Here is a 7,286-nt window from a genome sequence, read left to right as displayed (position 1 = left end):
TAAATTGAAATAAATAAAAGAAAAAAATTATTTAGCAATTTCATTTTTTGATAACAGAGTCTTAACCTGGTGAATGTGTTTTGGTAATAATGTGCAAAAGAAAATTGTAAAATCTTTTAACTCTGTGAATTTTAAGTAAACAATACGAATATTTTAGGTATTTCCTTTATAATGGCCAGAGTGGCGAAAACTAACTAAACTAAGTTATGAGAAAAAGATCGGAAGATATTTTTTTTTTTTTAGGATTTAATATTTTTCTTTCTGAATTTTTAACTAGAATGGTTTGGAAATCTTGGTTATAAAATTATTCTATCGGAGCTTGCACAATCCCATATGTCGTATTCGCAAATCACCATAAATTCCTAAAGTTGAAGACAAACAGAGGGGAGAAAACAGGCGGAAGAGAGGCTACAGGTGGAAGAGAATGTCATGCAGTCCACGTAATGCCCGCTGCTCTCAGCTATTCCAAAGGTTTTCAACTTATCGATACCGCATTTATTGCTTTTGTTACCATCCGTAAATGTTATATGTTAAAAGCCTCTATTATTCTACCTGCAGGAAAATTTTCCGTTATTTGGAGCCTCATTGCTATCTGAATTATATATTTAACTTTTTTATGGCCTATTTTTTAGTAAATGAAAACAAAATATTGGAGAGACGCTCGGACTATCATTAGTTCAATAGTTTAAAATCTTAGTTTTAAGTAGCGCTTCATAACTAAAGTTCGATAATAATCCGTTAATAGTCAATTTAATGGTCATCATATTTCTAATTGATGATTTGTTTGTACAAAGTGTCAAAATAATAAAGAGATATTATTTGCTTTCAAGTCTATCTTCAGTAAAGTTGCAACAGAGGGGTCAGAGTCTATCCGGGACACAACGGTGTTTTTTTTTTTCTTAATTTTATTTTATTTTAATGATAACATAATTGAAAATAAATACATCATTATCTATAAACACGAGAACTTTATTGTTTTTAAGTTAAAATTGATGATTATTTTACTATTATTTATTTTATTATTTTTTTTTTTGGAGTGTAGGGAGTCTCGAAAATCTTTCCCAACTGACCCTAAATGAACTGACCCGATACTGGAACCTATGGTCTCAGATAGACCTGAAAAATCTATTTGCAATATTATTCGAACATTAAATCATTAAAATCATTAATCGAACATTAAACGTTGGCTCATTAAAATAGTATAATTCTACTATTTGAGTTTTTCTGACCGCACCCGGACCATATTCCTTTCAACATTAAATCATTAAATCTGTACCAACGAGCAAGAACGCCAAGTGCAGAACCGTTTGGGACGGTCAGAACAATCCCAGGATCAAAGTATGGAGTATTTGACTGTTCTTAACCACCGTTCGTAAATTAAATCGTTCGAGTTCAGCAAATGAATTCTAAGTCAGGCCCTACCAAGTTCAGGAGTCATCGTCTGAATAAACTTACTATGTACATCAATTACATGCTTATTACATATCAAGCCTAAAAATTTCAGTGATTATAACGATGTAACGAATAATCCTAAACAATTAGTTATGGAGAGGACATTGTGACAAAAACTTTAAACAGTACAAAAAACATTTTCGAATTTTCCGATTTCACGCCGTTTTTATTTTTAGTTGGTATGTTATCAATAGAAAACCATATTCAATAAAATAAAGAAAGTAATAGTCAATATAATGAGGTGCTTCTAGTTGACCGTATATTCGATATGAGGAGAAGATGGTCGGGGGTGCGGTTAGTATTTATACACAAATAAGTAAGACTTATTTATTTGTACCGATATTTCAGCCTAAATTTCAGGCTTTCATCAGGGCTGAAAAACAAAAATGAGATAAAAACCTTAATCCAGATAAAAAGAAAATAATAACAAACTTGAAAATATACATAACAATTAATTAAGTAGATAGTAGATGATACTAATAGAAGATAAAATATAATATTGTAGAGGTAAGAATTATATGAAACAAATTATTATAAAATCTTATTAAAAATTGAGAGAGCTCAGGCAAAGAATGAAATAAAAATAGGAATAAAAATTAAATACCTGGTAGTGCCCAAGTAAAAAATGAATAATAAAATAATGAAATAAACTTAATGGGTGAGGCGTAAGAAAATATAAATTATGCGTAATTGAAATTCAGATGATAAACTATGTAAGTAATAATCAAACATATATAAATAGGGAAAATAATTAAATTAACATCATAAAGAAAACAATATACCTGATGAAATGGGCAAGAAAGGAAACTAAATGTATGCTACAAAGGGTAAAAGATGCATAGTAATACATATGAGTATATTATATCTATATATTATATTTTATCTTCGATCTAGTATCTAGTATCTGCTTAATTTATTTTTATGTATATTTCAATGTTTGTTAGTTATTATTTAATTTTTATTTCCCCTGAATTGAGGTAGTTATCTCGTTTTAGTTTTTTTAGTCCTGATCAAGGCCTGAAATTCATGACGAAAGGTTGGCACAAATAAGTTTGTTTCATTTGATTATCATTAATGACCGCACTATCGACCAAGTTCTACTTATATCGAATCTTCGGTCAACTAAAAACAACTCATTATATTGAATATTATTTTTTAATTTTATTTAATATGATTTTTCTTTTACGAACATACTAAATAAAATTCCAGGCATATTGCATCAAAGTTATGACGCGACTTGAGATTTTAACAAAGTAAAAATTAAAGTTTTTTTTTTAGCCCATCAGAAAGTAGTCACAATTCATTAATATACTGAAATAAACCAAACTAAAAAAGTTGTTAAAAATAAGTTTTGATTTATTGTAATGTTATTATAGTATATATTGGATTGGACTATTATCACAATTAATTTATTGGTTATGAAGAAAGGAGGTTCTCAGAACTTTGAAACAATCTTGATTAAAAGACATTTTTATTTGGACTAAAGGGACCATAAAACGTATAAATGAAATAAAATCTTGAAAAAGATTTTTTAGGCTATTAAATTCTCTACTACTACTATCTTAGATAGTATTAGTTAAATAATAAAACATATCCAAGAAGAAAAAGGTAATCGTTTCAAAACGTAAGTACACAAGTAGCGGGCTCAGATGGCGCATGCACTCTGCCAACTGCGACTTCTCACTGGCCCGCGGGCGCTCGACTGAGTAACACAGTCCTGTACCTCTTCAGTCTAAGACTTATCGCGTAAGTAGAAAGCAATATAAAACATTTTGGATAACACATAAAACATTGCAATATCAAGTTGGGCTGTTGAAAAAAAATTAAATTATGAGATTAAAAAAATAAATAAATAAATTTTTATTCCATACTTTAATTTTAAGAAAATCTAAAACTAAATGAGTTAAATAGTCTTTCCTTCAGAAGAAACTAAAATATACATGCTGTTACACAATTTTTAATTTTTTTCTAGGGGTTCTAAATTTTTTTTGCAATGATATAACAAGGGTATAAAAAATGTTTGAATATAAAGACCATAATGAAGAAATAATAACATTAAGATCAATTCATGAATAATAAGAAATTTTATTCAAATCACGATTATTGTTTCATTATCGTTCAAAAAATTATTTAACGCTACGGTAAATTAAAAAATACAATATGTTGTTAAACACTATAGTGTTCCGAAGCTAATTAAAAAAAAAGTGAGAAACGTTTAAGCTAAATGATAAATCGTTAAGAAGCGATATTTAATTTCTTTAAAGAACATATTTTTTTAATATTATTTCAAAGTTCTTTACAAGGAGCAATTGTAAATATTAAAGTTTTATTAGCTGTGCTTTTAATGTAAGGGGTGACATTAATATAAAATTTCAAAAGAGTTTAACTAATTATCGCAAATAATATTAAATACACATTAAAGAAGTGCCAAACATCAATAAAAAATATTCTATTAGGGAAAAATAAAATTTATTTAAAGGAATTTCTTCATTTATTTTAACATTAAATTAAGCATTCAACTATTTTTTAAATTTAATTTTTAACAATATTTTAGATGAATATGGTAGTGGAACAAAGATAAAGGATACATGATTACTATATTTAAAATATCCGAAATTTGTAGAAGAAACACAAAATATCTCTACAGATATTCCTTTCAAACAATCAAAAATGATTTAATGAAAGATGATTTCAATTTTCAACTTTAACACTCAATGATTATAATTTTAATCATACCTTATAAATATTTCAAACAATTATCCTTTGGATATAATTTCTACTGAGAAGGCTCAGTAAAAGCATATATAATACATTTTATGTATTATATATGTATGATGTACTCATTCATTTTAATGTAGGGTATAAAAAAAATTCTTTGGTAAAAAGTATTTTCAAAATTGAGGCCTTAATGTGACCCGAACTAGTGGAATAGCTCTCACCACATATTTTATTTTCGAAATTAAGTTTCTTTGGTTATTTTCATGAAATTTGTAGAATATTACTTTATTTATTAATTATTAACTATTCAGAAATGACTGCGGAATTTTCAGAATTGTAGCCTTTATGTGTCCCGAACTAGTGGAATAGTTTTCACCACATATTTTATTATAACATTTTATTTCCGAAATTGATTTTCCTTAGTTATTTACATGAAATTAGTAAATATTATTTTTTTATTCAACACTTAACTATTCAGAAATTACTGCGAAATTATCGTGTTGACTCCCCATGATTCACAAGCCACTTTATACTAAATATGCTTTTATTTTTCTCTCCTAATTATTGTAGTAAAGATTGATCTAGAACAGTGATCATTAATTTCAGTCGTTCTTGATAACTACTACTGTAAATATTTCAAAAATATGGCAAGCAAGTATTAAATATTGGTTAAAAATGTTGGTGATGTTTTCGAAATTAAGGCATTCTTGTCTTAATCGTCCAATTTATTATGTCCATTCTAAAGTTACAAATTAATAATTAACACTTAAAAAGATTAAGGTAGTATACATTTTAAGGTAAATTACAAAATAAGTTTATTACAGAGATATAAAAGATATTCATAATTTTTTATTTCTAGCCTAAAAACCATTTCATGCTGTTCAATATAAAGGGGGAATAAAAAAAGTGTCTATATAAAGAAAAAAACAAATAATAATTTTAAGCTCGATTAATAAATATTTAGAAACTATACACAAACAGCAGTTCTTTATTTATTATCAGTCAAAGAATTATGCAACGCTATAACAAATTTAGAAATTTAACTTTACTTTCAATTTATGTAAAAGAGTTTTGCATATTTACTCATTTTATATTTTAACTGAGTGTTTTTTAACAAAAAGATAAAAGTAAAATTTCTAAGTAAATACAAGGCACTTAATCAAACTAAAAGCTGGAAACTTATAAAAATTACACCGTTTTAGATTTCAATATGATTGTATATAAGTTAACAATTAATTTTTCCTCATCGTTTAAATTATTATTTTAAATACTATATATTTTGTTTATCATTGAACATTATAATTGTGACCGTTGTTAGTGGCTTTTTGTCCGCTAATGTAATTTAAATGAATTTAAACTTCACATCTTTTAAGAAAAAGAATAGAAATTAAATTAAAATAATATATCAAGGGTGGCATTAAGCTTCAACATTTTTTTTCAATTTCTTTTCGGAAAACATTTTCCTCTGGTTTATTCAGAAATAAATTTTATAATAAACAAAATTTTTCTTTAATATTATAATAATAATATTTATAAAAAAAATTAAAGTAAACTAATAATAAAAAAATACTATTGGTAGCAATTATTTATTAATTAATTGAGTGTTAATCTCCTTAGTTTTATTTTAACGGACGGATGCTATTTGTAAACTCGAACATTAGTTCCAGTTTTATTTAGTAATACTTAAAGCTTGTCATTCTTACTTCTTGAACATTAATTTTAGAAAGTCAGTCGTGGAAGTATTAATTGTATTTATACAATCATCAATAGTACAATGATACAATCCCGTTGCCAAGATCACATACAGAAATCATTTCCTTGGATGACTTATTATTTCGTGAACAATATACCATACTTGCCAATACCTAGCGAACCTTAGAACCACCGTAAATAGAAATACCGCTAATGCCAATAGACGAACTAAAATAGTCTCTTACCTTTATTTATAAATTTTACCGCTTGTTTTAAAAATGATTTTTGCATTGGTACCGATGAGAACTGTTTTGTCCTTAGTTGAATGTTTTTAATTCATCTGCTTTTTACACGCTTAATGCAATACCTTTGTTAGCAAACGATAATATGACTTCAAGGATAACTAAGTTTTTTTTTAACCTAAATATATATACTTTTACATTTCTAACTAAATCTCGTTTGATTTGAATTATTTAATTAATTTATTTTATAAATATAAATTTATCCACTTCACATTAATATTTAAACAAGAATGGAACACTAAGAGAAAAACCTTACAGGTGTTTCAGAATGGTCTGGAAAATCCCCAAATGGAGAACTTTTTATTTCGGGATTTTAGACAAGTAACGGCCATCGCTTTACAAACATAATGGTTCCGACTCCAGCCAAAGGAGATCTCATTATTTCCAGGCCGTCGGAATAACACTTAATGAGTGCCTTTTTCAAACAGACCTTACTGTCGTTTCATCAATTAAAAGACTCTAATTTCGAACAATTAATTCGCCCCAACCATAAAGTGTTCCCCGTCACAGGCAGTTTATCGTTTTCGGAAATGTGGTCTTGATTTGAGGAGTCGAACCATTTATTCCAACGGAAATTTAAGGGAAAGTAATTATTTTCACTAGATATAGGGACGGAAAATCAGTAAATGATTTATTTAGATTTCCGAATTATTTCAAAATACTTAATTTCTTCAAACATATTGTATACTGAACATTTCTCTCTATTATATAAAAAAGGTTTTACTTATCACCGTGTCATATTTTATTTTATTTTATTATTATATGGTGAAATAATAAAAACGTTAATATACAACACAAAACGCTGAGATAAAGACTTTTTTTTTCCTCTGCTTACACTATATTTTTAAAAAAATACAATATGAACTACAGAATGTATGTAAACAACTGTTATACAATTTTATTAAGGAGTATTACAATTAAATGAACAGCAGTATAATTTTTGAAATTGGAGTTGATCTGGCGTTAGGCCGACAGGGCCCCGCCTAGTTTATAAACTGATAATTATAATTTGTATTTTTTAATACTTCTATTTGTCTTACTGAAAAATATTGATGCAAAAAAATTATAAAAGTGGAAGAAAGAAAATGAAATATCTATTATAAACATTTTTTTCATTATTTA

General features: G+C 26.9%; 1 protein-coding gene across 1 annotated transcript in view; it reads left to right on the top strand.

Annotated features, from left to right (window-relative positions):
- The first annotated feature begins 3,141 nt into the window (after positions 1 to 3,141).
- Positions 3,142 to 7,286, top strand: part of LOC106680543 (RYamide receptor) — a 272,976-nt gene continuing 268,831 nt past the window's right edge. The window contains exon 1 of the mRNA XM_067051510.1: positions 3,142 to 3,198. The gene's annotated coding sequence lies outside the window, so the exon portion shown is untranslated. The remainder of the gene's footprint in view (positions 3,199 to 7,286) is intronic.

This window comes from Halyomorpha halys, unplaced genomic scaffold, assembly GCF_000696795.3.
Source record: "Halyomorpha halys isolate HHAL.00 unplaced genomic scaffold, Hhal_1.1 Scaffold266.1, whole genome shotgun sequence".
Lineage (NCBI taxonomy): Eukaryota > Metazoa > Arthropoda > Insecta > Hemiptera > Pentatomidae > Halyomorpha > Halyomorpha halys.
This window is presented reverse-complemented; position numbering and strand designations above follow the sequence as displayed.